Here is a 20,618-nt window from a genome sequence, read left to right as displayed (position 1 = left end):
TAGTCACCTAATGGAGCCCAGGTTGAGTAACACACTCAATACTAATTGAGTGTACTGTTCCTCCCTAGGCAATCAATATTTGCTTTTTTTTGGGGGGGGGGGGAGGTGTACCAGGGATTGAACTCAGGGGCACTCAACCACTGAGCCACATTCCCACCCCTATTTTGTATTTTATGTAGAGACAGGGCCTCACTGAGTTGCTTAGTGCTCTGCTTTTGCTGAGCCTGGCTTTAAACTCTTGATCCTCCTGTCTCAGCCTCCCGAACGGCTGGGATTGGCCTGCACCACCAATACCGGCCAATATTTGCTTTTTAATTGAAGTATATGGATATAGTAAAACATACAAATCTTAACTGTGCAGTTTGATGAATATTTGCAAATTGAACCCATCATGTTGTCATCACCCAGATAAAGTATTGAAAATTTCTTGTACCCTGGATACTGTCTTTTGGTACCTTTCCAGTAACTACTTTTGGGATTTCTATCATGGTGGATTAATTTCACCTCTTTTGAACTTTATTTAAACGGGTGTAGTGTAGATTTTTATTTTCCTTTATTTAGCTCCTTTTGATTTGCATTTTGTGATAATAGGGGCTTAGAGAAGCTGCCTTTGCTAAAGCACAGAGTCTTTGGCCGCAGATGCCCGATGGATTTCTGAAAGCAGGATAAATCTTGGCATATCTACCTTCATTTTGTCTGTCTCCTTAACTTTGTGAACTCTTAAGCTCTGCATGTAGTCAGGTTAATCATTTTAAGGAGTGTTCATCCAAACGCTAGTAATATGAGGTTTATAAACCCTGACCTTACCTAACCTATCTTGTCCCCCTTGAAGACTGAGGCAAGGTTTGCAGCATTCTGTTTCAGTCCCCTAGGGTTGTGCCTTGAAGTCATTGCCCTACAGTGGATACTTTCAGGCACATCACCCCATGAGGAGAGGCCTCACAAAGAAGGAGTGATCACCTCTTAGGATCCCAGATCTGATGGATAAACATCCTGAGCAACAAATGGAAATTGCCCCCTAAGTGATAAGGACTTCTTCAAAGCCACCGTGCAGAACCAGAGCTGAGATAATGATCAAGCAGACCACAGCTCAAGGACACTGCTAACTATGCAGACCTCTCACCCCTGCCCCATTTCCTCCTCCATTTAAAACTAAAGCTCTTGTCAGTGCCGGACAGGGCTGAGATGCTCGCTGTCACTCTGCCTTCCCAGCATTGCCATATTGATCAGAGTTCTTTTCCTGATTGTCATCATTATATCAGTTTGGTATTTGAGGGAAGTGACCAGGCCTGGTTTGCTGGGCCACTGGAGTCTGTTGCCACTTAGGACTCCAGCAGCAGTTTTACCTGTGAGATTCAGCCAGGCTGCTGCACAGAGCTGTGGATTGTCCTCTTTTATTATTATACAGTGTCCTGTTGTAAGCATATCTCACAATTTACCTATTTGTTTTTTAGACAATAGATGTTTGGGTTATTTCCAGTTTGGGGCTATTACAAATAATGCCGCTGTGAGTATTCTCATGCACATGTTTGTGTCTTTCTGTGGTATATACCCCTAGGAGTGGAATGCGCTGCTGCTGAGGTATGTTCAGCTTCAGTAGATGTTACCAGTGTTGCAAAGTAAAGTTGTCCTTCTAGAACTACATGAGAGTTCAGTTGCTCCTCTTTCTTGCCAATGCTTGGGTTTTGCTCTTTCTTAATTCAGCTAGTTTAAAGCATGCACAGAAGTATCTTGCATGTTAAACTTTTTCCTCAATGACTAATGATATCACATACTTTCCATGTACTTGGATAGGCTCCTTGAATATCCTTTCACAAAGCACCTGTTCAAGTCTTTCACTCATATTTCTTTTTGGTTATCTGTCCCACAAAATCTGTGAGATAATAAAGGTTTGCTGTTTGAAGCCACTAAGTTTTGGGGCACTTGGTTCTGCAGCAGTGGAATCTGATCCCATCTTGTGATAATATCTTTTACCATGGAACCTGGCCTGTCTGATTCCAGCCTACACTGACCTTTCACATCTATGATTCCTTTTACACATTGTTTTCATTTTAGAGTTTTATTATACAGTTACAAGTTTTAAAAGTCAAAAGTTTTACAATAGACAGTGAGCGGTCATACGGCAAAGCCACCACCTAGTTCCTGTCCTCTGGCAGCCACCATTGTGAGTTTGTTATACCATTTCTGAGATAGAGCAACATGCTAGGTATACTGCATTCCTTTATCTGCCCTGGACTTTGCTGTTTTCACCTAACATTATATTTTGGAGAGCTTACTATTTAGTACATAACAAGTTTTCTCATTTTTAAAAGAACTATTTTGTTGCATGAATTTATCATAATGTATTTAACCAGCCCACAACTGATGAGGATTCATTTTATTCCCATTTTGTTCCTATTGTGAGGCTCAGTAAGAGATATCCACATCTGTCAGGTCAGTGGTGCACACCTGTAACCCCAGCTATGAGGGTGGCTGAGGTGGGAGGATTGCAAGTTCAAGGCCAGAGTGGGCAACTTAGACCCAGTCTCAAATTCATTTTTTATTTTTACAGACTGCATTTTGATTCATTGCACACAAATGGGGTACGACTTTTTGTTTCTGTGGTTGTGCACGATGTAGATTCACACCTGCGGTTGTACATGATGTAGATTCACACCATTCGTGTAATCATACAGGTAGATTGCAGGACTGGGACACAGCTCAGTGCTCCGCTGCTCATGCACAAGGCCTGGGTTCCATCCTGACAGCAGCACCAGCAATAAAAACATCACCCTAACCCCTGGACCTGGGAATGTCACCTTACATGGCAAAAGGGATTCATGACCAAGGATTGTCAGGTGGGCCCATTATTATCCAGGTGGCAGGTGTGGTCTATCACAAGCGTCCTTATAAGAGGGAGGCAGAGGGCCAGAGCCACAGAGGTGAGGTGAAGATGGAAGCAGAGGTTGGAGTGAAACAAGATCAGGAGCCAAGAACTGTGGGAAGCCTCTAGAGACTGGAAAAGCACAGAAATGGACTGTCCCCTATTGCCTGCAGAAGGAACCAGCATTTGATTTTAGCCCTGCAGGACTCATTTTGGACTTCTGACCTCCAACTGTAAGAAAAAGTTTGTATTGTTTCAAGTCACTGTGTTTGTGGTAATTAGCTACAGCAGCAATACGATTCTAGGACAATTATTAAAAGAAAATTGCAGTGAAGAACTTTCTGTATCTGACATTTTACTTTGGGTAAAAGTATATCTAAAGAGTAGATGTCTAGCTGGGCATGGTGGTGCATGCCTAATCCCAGGCATCCGGGAGGCTGAGACAGGAGCATTGCAACTTTGAGACGCTGTCTCACTAAATTGAAAGTTTACAAGTGCAGGTTTGTGTAGGGTGTGCCAGGCTGGCTCAGGCACAGGTAAGAGCCATGGAGTCAGGACTCAGACCCCGGGAGTTGGGTAGGAGCAGGCTTGTGGCGAGCAGCCTGCAAACTCATTTATTGCAGGAAAAACCATACATTTTATAGACTTTTAGCCCAATCACAGTGTGCTACAGGGGATCAGACCACCAGGCTCCTGTAAAGGTTCCCTTGGTGACACTAGGTCAACTTGGGGCAGTTGTTTACATTCCTAGGTGGTCAGAGCGGAATGCTCCTCTCTGCAAGTTTACACACTTGAGACATTAGCTGCTGCAAGCCAAGAACTAGGATTCCTCCCAACAGGTTTGCAGGTGCCACACTGGGGACCATGTCTTTAACACATGGACCTTCCTCCATGGGGGCTGTGCCAGTTTACACTTTCAGCAATGAAGTACATGAGTTCCTCTTTCTCTACAGCCTCCTCAACACAGGGTGTTATCAAACAGGGATTTTGACCCTTCCATTTGTGAAAAGTCCCAGTTTCTTTGAACAACCTAATTATTAAATGTTCTTCATATGACATGTTTAAAATCTCCTTCAGTGTTAGGACTTGATCTTTTATTCTCCTCTCAACATTTACCTGCCTGGCTCTGCCATCTTATACGGAATGGGTTCTCTGCCTAAACTGAGAAAAGGAAATATATCCAATGGCATCCAGACCTTAATAGTGGATGAGCAATGTGTGGTGGTAGAACATATTCTATGCACCCGTATTTTTATTCTTCTTTCTTTCTTTCTTTCCTTTTTTTTTGGTACTGGGAATTGAACCCAGGGGTGTTTTACCACTGAGTTTGTGAGACCCTGTCTCACTAAGTTCTTTAGGCTGGCCTAAGATTCTCCTACCTTAGTCCTACCTCACTAGATAAGAGGCATGAACCACCAGGCCTGACTTTTCCCCATCTCTCTCCATATATTTTTTAGTTTTCCCTTTTAAAATTTGTTTTAATTAGTTAAACATGACAGAAGAATGCATTTTGATCCATCATATATTATGGAGTATAATTTTTCATTCTTCTGGTTATACGTGATGTTGAATACCACTGGTATTATAGTTATATATAAGTAATATCTGATTCATTCTACTATCCTTCCTATCCTGATACCTTCTCCCCTCCCTTCACTTCCCTCTGCCTAATCTAAAGTAACTGTTCTTCCCTAAGCACCCCCCCATTGTGAATTAGCATCCGCATATCAGAGAAAACATTTGGCTTTCGGTTTTTTGGGATTGGCTTATTTCACTTAGCATGATATTCTCCAGCTCCATCCATTTACCAGCAAATGCCATAATTTAATTCTTCTTTAAGGCTTAGTAATATTCCATTGTGTATGTATATATACATATATATATATATATATATATATGTCACATTTTTTAAATCCATTCATCTGTTGAGGAGCACTTAGGTTGGTTCCATAGTTTAGCTATTGTGAATTGAGCTGCTAGAAACATTGATATGGCAACATCACTATAATATGCTGATTTTAAGTCCTTTGGGTATAAACCAAGAAGTGGGATAGCTGGGTCAAATGGTAGTTCAATGCTAAGTTTTCTGAGGAATCTCCATACCTCTTTTTATAATTGTTGCACCAACTTGCAGTCCCACCAGCAATGTATGAGCGTACCTTTTCACCACATGCCCCATCTATATTTCTATCAAGTCCTGTTTATGAGAAGAAAATGTTTTGGACTTATGCACAATTATTGATTAATAAAGACCAAGGGATCTGTTGCTGGGCAACATCCTGATTGTTGTTGATGTTGACTCATTGATATAAGGTGGAATCAGTGAGCACATGGCATGTGCATTCTGTGCCCGTGGTAACAACTGCAGATCTTTCCTTAGAAGGCCCACATGATCCCAGTTCCTGCAGGTAGCCTCTCCTTATCAGTTCTTTACACATGAGCTAGAACCTGTTTGTTCTACCATATTGAAGAACTAATAACTATACCACAAACTCAAGTGTCTTCCAGTGAGCAGTGAACCATAAATAGGAACTGCCACCCCCTTCTTTCCTCCTCCCTTAGCTTGGGGATCAGTATTACCTGCATTTCTTGTTTCCTTCTAATGTATTGTCACTGCCAATTATTCCTTTCTTCATGTGAAAACATCAGGGAAACAGACAAATATTACCTTAAAAACATTGGCAACTTGAATTAATTGCTTTTTGTAGCCTGAATGCTTTGAAATTTAAATTCATAGTCAATAAAAATACTAATCAGATAAATCTGGTTACTAACTTAAGCTTTTGGCTAAAATGGCTAATCTATCTAATATATAGTGCCTAACTTCAATATGAACCAGTTTAGAGTACATGATTGAAATTTTAAGCAACTTCCAAGAAACTATAAAACTTCATGAATTATGTATCCTGGAAATGCAAACCAAGACAAAAATCTATCGACAACATGCACAATTATTATAATTTTTGTTTCCTGAAAAGGATGTGAACAGATGAGGCCTGTTAAGAGAATCATGTGACTTCTTGCTATTCTGATTTGATGCATATTGACACAAATACTCAACAGATGATTTCTAAAGTGCCACTGATGACTCTTCACCCTTTTCTGATTATGCACCCACATTTGATTGTTGCTCTTGTGTGGCACCTAAACTCTGTCCTTCGGTGGTCTGCCAAGGAAGGGCATGTCTGTGAAACTGACAACTGTCCTAAGGCTTGGTGCTCCGCGAGCTTTGCTCCCGATTGGCTGTCAGAGGGTAACTTGACTACCTTCAGCGTGAGTCAGGCTGGCTTGCCACAGCTGTTTCTGCTGACACTTTCTCCTCTGATAATGATCACCGCCACCACTCTTTCCAACTGGCATCTGTTTACTTTGAGTTAATTTTAGATAAAAATGGAATCATGTACAAAATTGTGACAATGTGGATTGGGGAAAGGTAGCTAGGAGGATGGGCATCTGTCTGGCCTGGGCTGCTGTGTACCTGCTCTGGGATTTGTAGCCAGTCAGAGCAGCGCAGAGCCTGCTGCCACTTCACCCAACCCAGGGTCTGCTGAGACCTGCCTTCCAAGGCGCCTGTGAGGAGTGAATGAGATAACGTGTGCAGGTGCCCACCGGGGCCTCGGCTCGGGATCACTGTGCTTGTTGCACAAAAATCTTTGACAGACTATGAAATAAGATCTGTAAGAGAACAAATGTGAATCCAACCTCATCAGCTGAGTAAGCAGATGTCTGAAAAGCACGTGGTGTTGAAGGCGGTATGGGATGGACCTGTCTTCTTTCCAGAGCTGTGGGAATCATGGGAATCCTCTCTGTATGAACCCAAAACCTCTTATTGTAATTCTTCAGGTATCTTCTGTCACCATTAGAACGGTGACTTCTGAACTCCCTAAATCCTCGTTACAGTGTAGAACACTGCTCTCCCTCCCCGCAGTCAGCTCCTTATGGATGGCAGTGTTTTTGTTTTTGTTAATTAAAATCTTTTTGATTTTTACAGACCACATTTTGATTCATTGTACACAAATGCGGTACAACTTTTCATTTCTATGGTTGTACACAATGTAGATTCCATCATTCATGTAATCATACATATACATAAGGTAATACTGTCTGTTTCATTCTACTATCTTTCTGTCCTCCACCCCCTTCCACCCCATTTTCCTCTACACTTTTGAAGTTCCTTCATTCTTCTCTTCCCCCTGTCATCCCCTCCATTATATTTTGTCTTGCACTTATCAGAGAAAACATTTGGCCTTTGGTTTTTGGGCTTGGCCTATTTCACTTAGCACAATATTTTCCAACTCTGTCCATTTACCAGCAAATGCCATAATTTTATTCTTCTTTATGGCTGAGTAATATTCCATTGTGTATATATACCACAGTTTCTTTATCCATTCATCAATTGAAGGGCATCTAGGTTGGTTCCACAATCTAGCTATTGTGAATTGAGCTGCTATGAACATTGATGTGGCTGCTTCACTGTAGTATGCTCATTTTAAGTCTTTTGGGTATAAACTGAGGAGTGGAATAGCTGGGTCAAATGATGGGTCCAATCCAAGCTTTCTGAGAAATCTCCATATGCTTTCCAGAGTGGCTGGACCAATTTGCATCTCCACCAGCAACGTATGAGTGTGGACGGCAGTGTTTTTTAACCTAGCAGTACTGGAGACTGGCTCCAGGGGTCCCAACAAACCAGGCCTGGCCACATGCCCCAAACACCAAACAGCAAGGTAATGGTAAAGAGCAAGAAAGGAACTTTAACTGATATGGCCATATTGGGAAGGCAGAGTGAGACCCAGCATCTCAGCCCCGTCTTGAGGTGCTGACATGAGCTTTAGGTTTGAATAGAGGGAGAATCGGGACCAGGTGAGGGGGCTGCATCATTAAGTAGTTTTGGTTGAGCTGTGGTCTGGTTGAGATCGTCCTCTCAGTTCTGGCTATGCAAAGGCCTCCAAGAAGTCTTCATCCTCTGGGGGGTCAGTTGCTACTTGCTGCTTAGAATGTTTAGCTGTCAGACTTGTGATCCTGAAAGGGGGGAGTTCACCTCCCACGGAGGACTGCTCCTGCGGGGGGCAGCCTCCCTGTGGGCTAATGTGCCTGCCTCCTGCTGCTCCTGGTAGGGTCGGACAATGACTGAGATTTCTAGCCCTACTCCAGGGCTGAAACAGGATGCTGCAAATCTTGCCTCAGTCTTCAGGGGGATAACGTAGGTTAAGTTTCACGCTAATAAATGGTGCATTGCTAGTTCTCAGATGAACACTCCTTAAATGGTTAGAGCCGAGTAGGAACCTGAAGACAAATACAAAATGAAGGTAGAGATGCCAAACTTTATCCTGCCTTTAGTTGCTCATGGAGCATCTGCAGGCCTAGGAGAAGTGCCACTGCTTTTAGCAAAGGCAGCCTCTGAAAGTCCTGTTACAACAGCATACGCAAAGCTGCAGCGTTCACTGTAAATCTGCACTACGTTCTTCATTTTCCAAAACTCCATCTTAGCATGCTTTTGTGCCTTTTTATTCTTTCTTTCGTCCCAGTAGTCTTTTCAGATGGTCATTTCTACATTCCATCCTTAGCCGTGGCTCTACTGTGAGGTCCAGGAGGCCAGTCTCTGCACTCTGTCACCAGACTGTTAACATGGCAGATGCGGAGTAGGCGCCACAGAATGGTTGAATTCAGAAATGAAGAGCTGAACATGGAGGCAGGGTTGCACACTGAGGATAGAGAAGGCTCACAGTGATGTGGGAAAGGGAAGATTGGCCCAAAGCTGCCTCTCCTTTCCCACTCCCGGGGCTGCTGGGTGGAGCCCAGAGCCGCAGGCATGCTGGGCCCAGGCTCTGCCAGCTACATCCCCAGCCCACAAAGCGTGTTGCTTAATCAGATTTTCATTATTAAGGGAAACATCTCCGAATTCTCTCAAAAAAAAAAATACTAAGGAATATATATTTATTTTTTCCAGGTGTGACTGAGCTTTGAATAGCCACAAACTTCTCTAAATAGCTGAGGTCCTCCCCACTGCTTCACCCTCAAGAATAAGTCATCTTCCCAGTACTGCCCCTGTGGATACTTCCTTATGAGGACTGTGTCATGTTAAGTTTATATTAAATTGTTGACTTTCCTCTTGTGAATCTGCATTTGTTACAGGTGTCACGGCAGAGGATTTAGACGGGTAGAGGAAAAGCATATTTTTCCTCCCCTGCATACAATTCACTTACATGAGGCACCTCATGAGCCAAGTTAGTAGAAGCAGAAAGCAAAATGGAGGTAGCCTGGGGTGGTGGGGGTGGAAGGAATGCCGAGACGTCAGATCCAGAAATTTAAACCAGGAATCCTAGATGAAGTTAAAGCACAAGCACAGCCAGCTCTCTTTAGGTGCACAATAGATGGGCAAGTCGGGAAGCACAGTCCAGGTAGAGCATCCCAGCATCCCAGGGGTAACAGTGGTCCTGGGCTTTAGCTGCAGCGAGGGCTGCGTCTACGCATCTAGAGGCTTGGGGGAGGTGCAGATCAGGGTGGTCATAAATTTTGTTAAGTCCGTTGGAATGTCCAGGTCAAGGAGCAAAACTGGTTACTCTGGTACTTCTAAATCTTACACAAGTGTTGTTAGAGTCTAGACAATTGTTCCTCTGGTGAATTCAGTTCCTGATGTGATCGCTGCATGGCAGTAGTCTCCCTCCTGTCAGAAAAGGATTTTTTAAAAACTATTCGGCAGCTATTTTAATTATTTTATTAGTACAGAGTTTCAGATGGGGATGACAGAAAAGTTTGAGAGATGGATAGTAGTGACAGTTGTGCAATGATATATACACATTTAATGCCACTGAACTCTACACTCAAAGATGGTTAAAATGGTAAATCTCATGTTATATATATTTTACCATGATGAAGTTTTTAAGAACCACTTATTTCAGTACCTGTTAATTGCTAAGTGCTTTATATGCATTTTACCAATTCTTAATATAACCTTGCACAGAAAATATCCCCAGTTCACAGATGAAGAAACTGAGACTCAGAGAGGCTAGCTGTTCATCCAAAGAGCCACAAATGGTATGATGCAGGCCTTTATAAAAATGTTAAGTTGTGTATTTTTTATCCTATTATATTTCTTTCTACATGTTTGGAAAAAAAAAAAAAAACTTCAGGGTAGGGTCTCAGAAATAACCAGTAGAATTAAAGTTGTAATAATAAAAATTCACTGTACAGAGACCAACTGAAGGTTGTTGGGATGGATTCAGTCTACTTATAATTAATAGGTAAATCAATAGGAAAAGGAATGAATTTCTAGGCTTTCAGATGAAATAGAAGTTTGGGAATTACATAAATTTAAATTTTAGTCCACTGAAGAGAAGCAGTGGCCAGCTAGCCTTTGCTACAGAAAATAGAAAATATTCAGTAAGGAGCTGACTTCTAATATCATCATCCTGGGAAGTATTTAATGTCAAATGCAAACACTCGGGAACCCCTCCTGAAGGTGAGGCTGCTTCTGTGAATCTCCAGTGATCCATGGGAGAGACTTGAGGCATGGAGGGGATTTTCATCTTTGAACCACATGGGAGTTGAAGACTGGCTAGCCTTCAAGCTAGAGGTGGTTGCTGCTATTCCATTGTCAAACATGAACTAGGACTTTTAGAAAGAACCAGATTTTTGTGGAAATTTGAATTGGATCAAAGATGTGTAAACCCAGCTGATTATGATTTGATTTTTTTGTTTGAGGTTTGTTTCTGACCTGACTATTTAACCAACTCCAAAGCTAGGTGATTTTACTTTGATAATTGCATTAATTCTGTTGGCGGAGTGCACATTCCTGATTTCTTGTTTCTGCCTATAATAATTCTGGAAATTCTGAAATTTTTATTACTGTGATTTTTTTAAAATGAGAAGACTGTAGATTTTACTAATCTTGTAATCAATATTAGTTCCTTAGTTCAAAGGACACTGAGACCTTGTGTAATAATGCAGGGATGGGCCTGGGCAGGGGAGACGCTTCCTATCTCTTGCGCTTTCTCTCTGCTTTTGGGTGTTTTAACCTGATAGGCCGGTTTTGTCCCTTTGCTGAGGGGCATTGTCAAACAAATGTACTTTTAGACTACAGTGAAGAAACATGATATAATATGCCTAGAAATCTGCAATTGTTTGCCCTGTACATTTTGCTTTTTGTTTTTGCTGGCCTTCTGATGTAGATCAAACCTTGTCTTCTGTGGTCATTGAGTCTTCCAGAACTATGAGGATGGGTTAGTTTAGTTTCATGAGGTAGATGTGGCTTTGGATTAAATGCTTCCTTCCAGCCGTTCCCTCAGCGTCCGGGTGAATTTGTGTTGCTCAGCACAGTTCACTAGATTTATTAAGTAGGAAGCTTAGGAAAGCTTTTTCTTTTTAGCTATGTTTTCCTTGTTTAGAAAACTTCTATTCTGTCTCCTGCAGTAGTCCTAGTAATAAGTGCAAGTACTCTGGAATGGTTGTTTTGGGCAGAAGGCCACATAAATACTTCTGCTTCTCTGTGAGTTATGAGTAGGACTGACAAATTGTTAAAAACAATGATCATAAATAGAGAATGTGTCAGAGGTTGGCTTGACCACTGTGCCTGTTGTTGAGCTGGAAAGAGCCCTGAGATCCTGCTGTCTCAGTGTGATATATCACTTGCACCAATGATTGGTTTTGCAAATTGTTTGCCAGAACTTTCTTTTAATAGACAAACACTTCATGAAATTGGGTGAGATATTTTGGTTATGACCTTTTTCTTTTCTTTTCTTTTCTTTTCTTTCTTTTTTTTTTTTTTTTTAGAGGCTTAATAAGGGCTTAGATCTATTTAAAAATCAGTTTCCAGTACATTTTAAAGATATCTGCATTAATTTTAAAACAATGCTTATGGATGTTTCCCATTGTTGTTCTGTGGTGCTTTAGAAATTCTGGTTTAGTGGCACACACTAATTTTGCTGACCTTCTAATTATTCATTAATCAGAAAACATGTCAATTTCCCTACTTCCCCTTCCTTGATCTTGGCTATTTTGCATAATTTTAGAAATGATTATTGGGTTTCACAAAACTTGTTGGGATTTCTTTTTTTTATATTTTTATTGGAAACATTTTTATTTTTTTAGAGGAAAGATATGAAGAATTAGAGATTTCAAGGTAAAATGAGAGAGGGTTGTCATCAGTGTGCTAGAGCTTAGGGAGAGAAGTCAGTAAGTATCTCAATGTAGCAGCAATCAGGCTGAGATCAAGATGCCTGGGAACAGGCTTGTGGCCTTTCAGGATAAGTGGGAGACTGGAAATGTGGGTAGGACAGGGCAGCAATTCTTTAAGAAAGGATATAGGCTAGGGGAATAAGGTGTTATGCTCATGAACTTTGTCATGATGGGGTAGAGGACAGTGGGGAAAGCAGGAGAGTTGTCCAGGGCACACTGTCCACAGGGCCCAAAACCTGATGCTGTCACAGTCTTCACTGCATGTCTCATGAAACAAGTGTGGGGGGAGAAGTGCAGAGCCCTTCTCTATAATGGAGGTGACCCTGCCGCTGCCACTGCTCTGCCCCCTCCACTGCATGGTGAAGGGTGGAGGACATTCCCAGGAGCATGTGTCCAGACCTCGCAGCAGTGAGGAAATCAAACCAAGGAGCTCCCTGAGTACTTTTTTGGGACCAACTCCTTGAAAGTCACAGTTCATGGAGTAGAGTCCATAGAATGTGGCTTTGATGTTCAGGCTGCCCTTGTTGGGATTTCTATTGGGATTACACAGATCTTTTGGGGGAGAACTTGACAATATTGAACCTTCTAAAGATGCATGGGATTCTCTTATTTCCCCCTTTTATTATGTCATCTTTGATATATTACAAAATTACATGATTTTCTTTATGATGAGGATTTATTCTAGATTCCACTCCTAGAGGTAGCTACTGTAGAGCATTGTGATTTGTTTCTTGGTCCTTGGGTATAATTGTGTAAGATTAGGCAATTCCCCCAGCAGAGACACACAGTTGTACAATGAGGACCAGACAGACAGTGTTTAGGGCAGGTTTAATCCAGGGTGGGGGAGGGCAAGAGAAAGTGACTCACACCCCAGAGGACAGCTCAAACACCGAAAGCGTTTTTGCCTTTGTTAGGGTAGGGGTGGGAACTTGCAGCGTCCCTTTGGGCCTGGTGCTTCGTGCAGCTATTTCCTGTTCGGCCGAAGTCGTAGACCTGCGCTGTGTGAAAGTCAAGGGCCCGCACCTGCGTACTTAGTCACTGCCCTTTTTGACTGAGCACCACCTGTGGAAGGTCATATCTGGTTGACTGACCCTTGGAGCAGCTAATGGGTGCACATGTGACCTTGGGAAAATGACGTGTGTCCTTGAATTTACGGGAGATGGTGCTGGGCCTCTTTCTGGATGTGGGAGAAGACTGGTAACCTCTGGGTCAATTCCAGGTTGGGGGCTTTGTACAAAAAAATTTTTTTCTCCCCCTTCTCCCATTTCTGTTCTTCTCTAGCTAACTACCTATGCTAACAGTTTTGTGGATCCATTCAAACTCTGAGGCTGTAAAATAACTTTATTTGTAGTCTTAGGGGTTGCAATTCAGGAGACAGATTCAGACAGCCCTGTGTTGCCTGGGCCAGCCTTAAGCTCCTGGACTCAGATGATCCTCTTGCTGCAGCCTTCAGAATAGCCAGAACTATAGGCATCTGCTACCCCGTCTTCTAAACACATTTTAAAATTTTATGCCCAGTGAACTAGACTGTCCTATAAATATTTTTTTCTTGTACTTGCCTTGTTTGATATCAAGAGTATTTTTATTTTAACTTCATCAAATGAATTGGGGAATTTTTCTGTTCACTGAGTTTGGTTGGTGATTTTCATCTGTTTTTTTTTTTTTTTAACATGTATTTTTCATGAAAAAGCAACCTTTCGTAAAGCCACCTGGGCCTGGAATTTCTTTATAGGAATTTTTTTTTTATTGTGATTCAGTATATTTGGTATCAAAAAGTTTTTCTGCTTTTGAGTAATTTTTTTTGAGTAAGTTTTAATGTTACTTTTCTCTAGAAATTTATTTTTCATCTGTTCTTTAAAGTCTGTTAGCATGAAGTTTTCAAAATTGTGAGTTGTCTTTTCAAAGTCTTCATATCTATAGTTTTTTTGTATAAGATTATTTTTTGGCTGTTCTTTTTCTTGATAAATCTTGCTAAGAGCTTGTGAATTTTATTATGCTTTTTAAAGAACAGGTTTTAGCTTGGCTGATTCTATTGTGTTTTCCCTTTTTCTTTCTTTATCTTGTTCTCTGTTCTACTTATTGGTTGATCTTACTGATTCTCTTTTCTCTAAGTGTTCCTTTTCTATCATACACATTTGAGACCATAAATTTCCCTTTAGGAATGGATTGGACTACACCTCACAGGCTGATATGTAGAATTGATGATAATTATAGTGAATTTTTTATAATTTTATCTTGAGCTGTAGGTTATTTAGAACTATATTTCTCAATTTCTAAACACATGGCCTTTCTAGTTAGCATTTCATCATTTCCCATTCTTAGCTTCATTGTGTTTTTATCAGTATTTGCAATCTGTTATTTCACATCTCTGAAATTTGTTACTTGCTTAAACATTCAAGCATGTGGTTAATTTTTGAAATTGTTTCACATTTCATTGAAGTATTCTGCAGTTGTTAAGGGATCTCGTGTTCTGTTATGTCCATTGAGTCTTTTTTTTTTTTTTTTCAAATTTTGTTAAAATCTTCATCCTTAATCATTTTTACACTTACTCTGTTTACTGAGAAATAAGTTAAATGAAATGTATTTATTTATGGATTTTTCTGTCTTCTATTTTGTCATCCTTTCCTTTTGGAGGCTGTTTTGGATGCATATGATTTCAAAAAATACCTTTGTGATTTGAACTGTTATCAAGATGTTTCCCTCCATTTAAGTGTACTTTCAGTTTTATGCATGATTAATATTGCTGTGGTAACTTTGGTAAGACTTTGCACTGTGTTCATCACATATACATTTTAATACCTTTCATTTTAAACCATTCTGCACTCTTATATTTTAAATATGACTCATAAACAACATAGAATTGAATTTTGATAATTTATAATTTAAATTGGGTTACTTAGCCATTTGCATATGAATCCACATATGGGAGCACCGTATGTGTGGTTGTGTCTCTGATGGGTGCAAATGAGTGTGCACATGTGATTGTTTCACCTTGTTCTGTGCTTTCTGGTTCTCCTACTTTCCACATGTCTTGCTTTCCTTCAGGTTTTCTTCTCTAGTCATTTGGAAGTTAGTCTTCATTTATATCCTTGTAGTAGCTGTCCTCCTCATTTCAAAGTGCATACGTTAATTATTAAAGTGTAAAGTTAGTTTATTCTTTTCTGGGTGATATGAGAACTTTAGAATACAATTAATTCCTCTTGGGTTATGCTTCTATAGTAGATTTTAAATTTATTTTCAATTTTTTATTTTGACACAATTATAGATTCATATACAATTGCAAGAAATAATATAAAGAAGCGGGGCATAGTAGCACATGTCTGTAATCCAGTGACTTGGGAGGATTATAAGTTTGAAATCAGTCTGGGCAACTTAGTAAGACCCTGTCTCAAAATAAACAAAAAGTACTGGGGATATAGTTCAGTGGTAAAGCACCTCTGGGTTCAATCCTCTGCACCAAAATAATAATGATAATTCTATAATAATTTTAGGTAGATTCCATATACCCCCTACTTAGTTTCTCCCAAAGTTCTTGTGTAAGGATAGCATAGTGTCACACCAGGACACTGACATTCATATACTCACTCACTGCTCAGATTTTGCCATCTTCTGTATCTCATTTACGATGTGTAGTTACACAGGTACACCACCACCAAGACCCCAATGGAACCCCCAGTTCCATTCGAAGGATTCCTTGTGATACCTTTTCTTAGCTGCAGTTTGTCTCTCCTTCTCTCCTTTACTCCTGGAAACTATTAGTCTATTCATCATTACAATTTTGTCACTTCAAGAACATATACAAATGAAATGATACAGAATCCAGCACTCAGAGATTGATTTTTTTCATTCAGCAAAAATCTCTTAGGGTTCATCAGTTGTTTTGATAGACTTCCATTTTCTTTTTGTATATTTCATGGAATATTACTTCTATTGTTTTATATATTTAAATTTTGCTTTATCTACACTTAGGGTTTGGATTTGGAATGCTCCTCAAAGTCATGTGCTGGTCTTGGCCCCCAGTGCAGCAATATTCAGAGGTGAGGCTTTTGGGAAGTGATTGGCTCTAACCTCATGAATGGATTAAGCCACTGATAGATTCAGAGCTGAATGAACTATTGGGAGGTGGGACCTAGTTGAAGAGAATTAGTCGTCAGGGGCGTGCACTTAGGGACTGCATCTTGTCCCTGATTCCTTCCTCTCTCTGTCAGCTTCCAGACCAGGGGGTTTCACTCTGCTGTACACTCACCACTATGATGTTCTGCCTCACCACAAGCCCACAGCACCGGGGCCAAGTGACTATGGACTGAAACCTAAAACTGAGCCAGGACGGACTTTTCCTCCTTCAAGTTGGTCTTGGGTCATTTTGTCACAGTGATGAAAAACTGACTAGCACATCTCTATGTTCATTTTATTTTTTCCTGCTTTTCGTTTCTTTTGTATCTCGTACCTTCCACCTGGGATCACTTTATTCCTGCCTGGAATTTTTTTTTTAATTGATTTTTATTGTAAACAAATGGGGTACATCTTGTTTCTGTTTGTACTTGAAGTAGAGGCGTACCATACGCGTACCACATCATACATTTACCTAGGGTAATGGTGTTTGATTCATTCTGTTGTCCCCCCCCCCTTCCCACCCCTCTTTTCCCTGCCTGGAATTCTTGAGTGTTTTGTTTAGTAGTGGTCTTCTGGGGTCAGCTCCCTCAATTTTTGTGCACCTTAAAAAGCCTTTATTTCATTCTCATACTTTTAAACTTTTATTATGTGTAAGATACGTATAGGTAAGTGTACGGATTATCAAAATACAACTCAATTTTCATAATTAACACACAAGAAATGGAGTATTCCCTGCAACCCAGAAGCCTGCTTATATTTCCCAGCTGCCTTGCTTGCCTCCACCCAAAGGAATTGCCTATCAGGGCTTCTTACTCCACCTTTGCCTGTATCAGTAGAGTCTTGCTTTCCTCTCTCTGGCTTCTTTCCTCAATACTGGGCTGAGATATGTCCCTGGTGTGGCACAGAGCACTAGCTGATTCATCCATCTGCTGTCATGTACTGGTGCTCCACAGTATGTGTGTCCTTCCTGCTGGTGGGAGGCCTCTGGGTCTGTCATAAGTCATCTGCTGTAGACTTTCTTGTACTTAAGTTTGGTGCAATTGTGTGTATCTTATTGGATATATACTGGGGAGTGGAAGTGTTTTACAGGGTTTATGTATGTTTGACTCTAAGAGATACTGCTAAAAATTTACCAGAGTGGATGTATCAACATATTCTCTACCAGCTATGAATATTTTTCATCCTTACCAAGATTCACATTTCAAACTTTTAAATTTTAATTTAGTCATTCTGGAGGATGTGCCATACTCTCTTCGAGTGTTTGTAATTTGGATTTCTTTGATGCCTACTCAGGCCGACTGTCTTTTCATATGTTTTAATATTGGCCACCTGGGCGTATTCTTTGGGGAAAATGCCTTTTGGAGTTCCTTGCCCAACTTGCCTATCGGGTTGTCTGTCTTTATTTAAAAAATTGATTTGTAGGAATTCTTAAATATATTCTAGATCAAAGTTCTTGGATTATATTTTTTTCTACCTAGTACCTTGATTTTCTTTTCTTACCCTTTGTAAGGGTTTCTTTTTTTGGAATAAATTTTAACATAGTCAATTTTATCAGTCTTTTAAGTGTGTGTGTGTGTGTGTGTGTGTGTTTGTGTGTATGTATGTGGTACTGGGGATTGAACCCAGGGGTGTTCTATCACTGAGCTACATCCCTAGACCTTTTTGTCTTTTTAAAATTTTGTAACAGGGTTTCACTGAGTTGCTGATGCTGACCTTCAACTTGTGATCCTGCTGAGTTTCTGGAATTACAGGTGAGCCCGACCATACCCAGGACAATGTTTTTGGTGTTCTTTGTGAAGATGTTTTGTCTAATCTAAGGTCATGAAGATGTCCTATGTTGTATTTTAGAAACCTTTCCACATATAGTCTAAAATCTATCTGGGATTTAAAAAAAATTTTTTTAGATGTTGATGAGTCTTTATTTTATTCATTTATTTACACGTGCTGCTGAGAATCGAACCCAGTGCCTCACACATGCTAGGCAAGTGTTGTACCACTGAACCACAACCTCAGCCCATCTGGGATTGTTTTTTATATATGATATAAAGGACTATTTTTTTTTTTTTCATATTACTGTCTGGTTGACTTGGCACTGTTTATTATGACCATCTTTACTGTCCTTTAGTGTCACCTTCATTATAAATCACACACCATGGCTCTACAGACATGTTCCTGGCTCTTTCTGTGCTTTCATTGTTTCATTTGTCTACGTTTTGTTTGATTCTGGGAATAAGAAGAGTAACAAAACAGAGTCCTTACTTTCAAGGTGCTTATAAGGTAGTGGAGGAATGAGTTAAATAACTTCAGTATAAGGCAGTACAGTTGAAAAAAAGTTAAGATTGTGCTTGTATTTAAGGTTTTAGGAGTAGAATGTTAACTTCTTCACTGAAGTGACTCTGATAATGCAGTGGGAAACTGTTTTCATAATTGAAACTTATTTTGCTTTTGGTTACTTGCCTTTTTCTTATAGTTTATTGCATGTAAATATCTTCCTAAACATATTGGAGTTTTGTCTGTTTTAGGGCAGCATCTACCCCAGAAGGCTGGATAGGACTGGCATGAACAGGGCTGCGAGGGAATCTGTGGTGGGCGGTAGGTGGCGATGTTGGGCAAGCAGATGAAGTCTTCTGGATGTCTGGCTATTTCTGGGGACTGAGCTGTGGATAGAATTTCTGTCCCGAATGAAGAAAGGCTGGTCCTAGAGGCAAGTGGAAGCTCACTGGGGCGAGGAGTCCATGACAAGAGCAGCTACCATTTATTTAGTGCTGTGCAAAACACCTGACAGCTTACACAGTGGCTCAGCTCCCTACAGCCCACCACCCACTCCGCGCGTGCGTGTGTGTGTGTGTGTGTGTGTGTGTGTGTGTGTGTGTGTGTAAACTAGGAAGAGCGTTTGTGAAGGTGGTTGGAAAGCGACTGATAGTCTCGTGGTGGAATTGCTAGTTGCACCTTGGTTTGGTGGTGCCTGCCTCGCAGGGGTGTTGCCCTGGGCCTGGCTGAGTGGCCAGGACACTGATTTCCCTCCTGGTCTGCTCAGTGCTGGAGTCTGGTTGGGCTGCGACTGTGCTCTCTGCCTCCCTGGTCCCGTCTGTCAGGGGCGGGGCAGAATTTCTCTCCCTCCCTCAGCTCCTTTTGCCAGAGTTGTCCTGCTCCCACAGAGGCGCTGCTTGGGATGTTTCCTCCCTAGGATTCATTCCCTCCCTGAACGTGGCCAGTTTTACTCTGGCGATCTGTAGTCCTCTGTCACTGCATTGATTGCTGATGATCCCTTTACAAACTACAGTGTGTGTGTCTGTCTCTGTCTCATGGAAGTGTGAGCTTCAGGAAGGCAGGGGGCCATGGCTGCTCACCGCTGTACTCTAGAGCTTAGCCCAAGTCTGATGTCCTTTGAAACTAGATGAATGAACATGAGATGATCTCTTAAATTAGCTTTGGTTCTTAGTTGCTGGGTAGACTGTAGATCACAGACCTGCTGTCTCATATTTGGCATGGTGAGAAATTGAAGTCTTGCTGTGAACTTAAATCCCACTCAGGGGCAATCAATGCTTTGTGGTTCTGAAACAGTTCCTTTTTCCTTGAGAAAAAAGTAAACTATAAACACAAAATTGATTATAAAGGTATGTATTTATTTAAAATGGCAAAAGGGCAACCAATTAAAACTATAAAAAAACTGACAAATATTACAAGTACCATAAATATCCAGAAAAATAACATTTACCAACTGATCACCATAAACATTTCCATAACTTTCCTAATATTTTGGCTGTATGTCATTATACCACTTTTTATATAATGATTTTTTTTTTCTTTTTGGTACTAGGAGTCCAGCTGAGGGCCTGACACATGCTAGCCAGAGGCTCTACCACTCAGCTACCTCCCCAGCCCTTACATAACAATTTTAAAGTAATTTCTGTGGGCCAGAATAGAAAGATACTTTAATCTTTCCATTAATATAGTTGTTAAACTTTTTTCCTTAGTCTAAAATGGTTAGACTTCTTACATACATTTCTTGCTATATTATATAATAACTGCATTTTTCCAAGCTAATGAAGTCCAGCAGGAGGCAGGTTTGCCTACTTCACCGGCTCTGCACCATCAGTCTGTCTTCAGTAGTGTGTGCTTGATGGCAGGTTTTCACACCACAGGGAGTGGGGAGCTTCCTCAGGGCTGTTAATGCTGATAAGATTCATCTGTATTGTTGTACAGAGTGAAAGATTCTTCCTCCTCTTTGCCATTCCATTGTGTGAATAGATCACCATTTATTTACTGTACTACTGTTGATGGACATCTGGGTAGTTTCCAAGTTTTGGAAATTACAGATAGTATATTACAAACATTCTAGTTCATGTCTTTTTGATGAGCATATATATTTCTGTTGAATATATACCTTAGAGTGGAATTGAATTATGCAGTTTTGCCTATGACCATCAGTTAGATATTGCTAAACGGCACTCCCCCTCAGCGCATG

At 40.7% G+C, this 20,618-nt stretch overlaps 1 protein-coding gene across 7 annotated transcripts in view; it reads left to right on the top strand.

Annotated features, from left to right (window-relative positions):
* FANK1 (fibronectin type III and ankyrin repeat domains 1) overlaps positions 1-20,618 on the top strand; it is a 92,381-nt gene that overhangs the window by 5,467 nt on the left and 66,296 nt on the right. For 2 of the 7 annotated variants that reach the window (XM_079137295.1, XM_079137296.1), the window contains exon 2: positions 17,838-17,901. The exons of 3 other annotated variants lie outside the window; for them this stretch is intronic. The gene's annotated coding sequence lies outside the window, so the exon portion shown is untranslated. Of the gene's footprint in view, positions 1-1,533; positions 3,097-7,570; positions 7,588-17,837; positions 17,902-20,618 lie in introns of those variants that run through there. 2 more of the 7 variants (XM_079137297.1, XM_079137298.1) reach the window with 2 other exon arrangements.

The sequence above is a fragment of the Sciurus vulgaris genome (genome assembly GCF_902686455.1).
Source record: "Sciurus vulgaris genome assembly, chromosome: 4".
NCBI lineage: Eukaryota > Metazoa > Chordata > Mammalia > Rodentia > Sciuridae > Sciurus > Sciurus vulgaris.
Note: the sequence above shows the minus strand (reverse complement) of the source record. Positions and strands in the feature narration are given on the sequence as shown.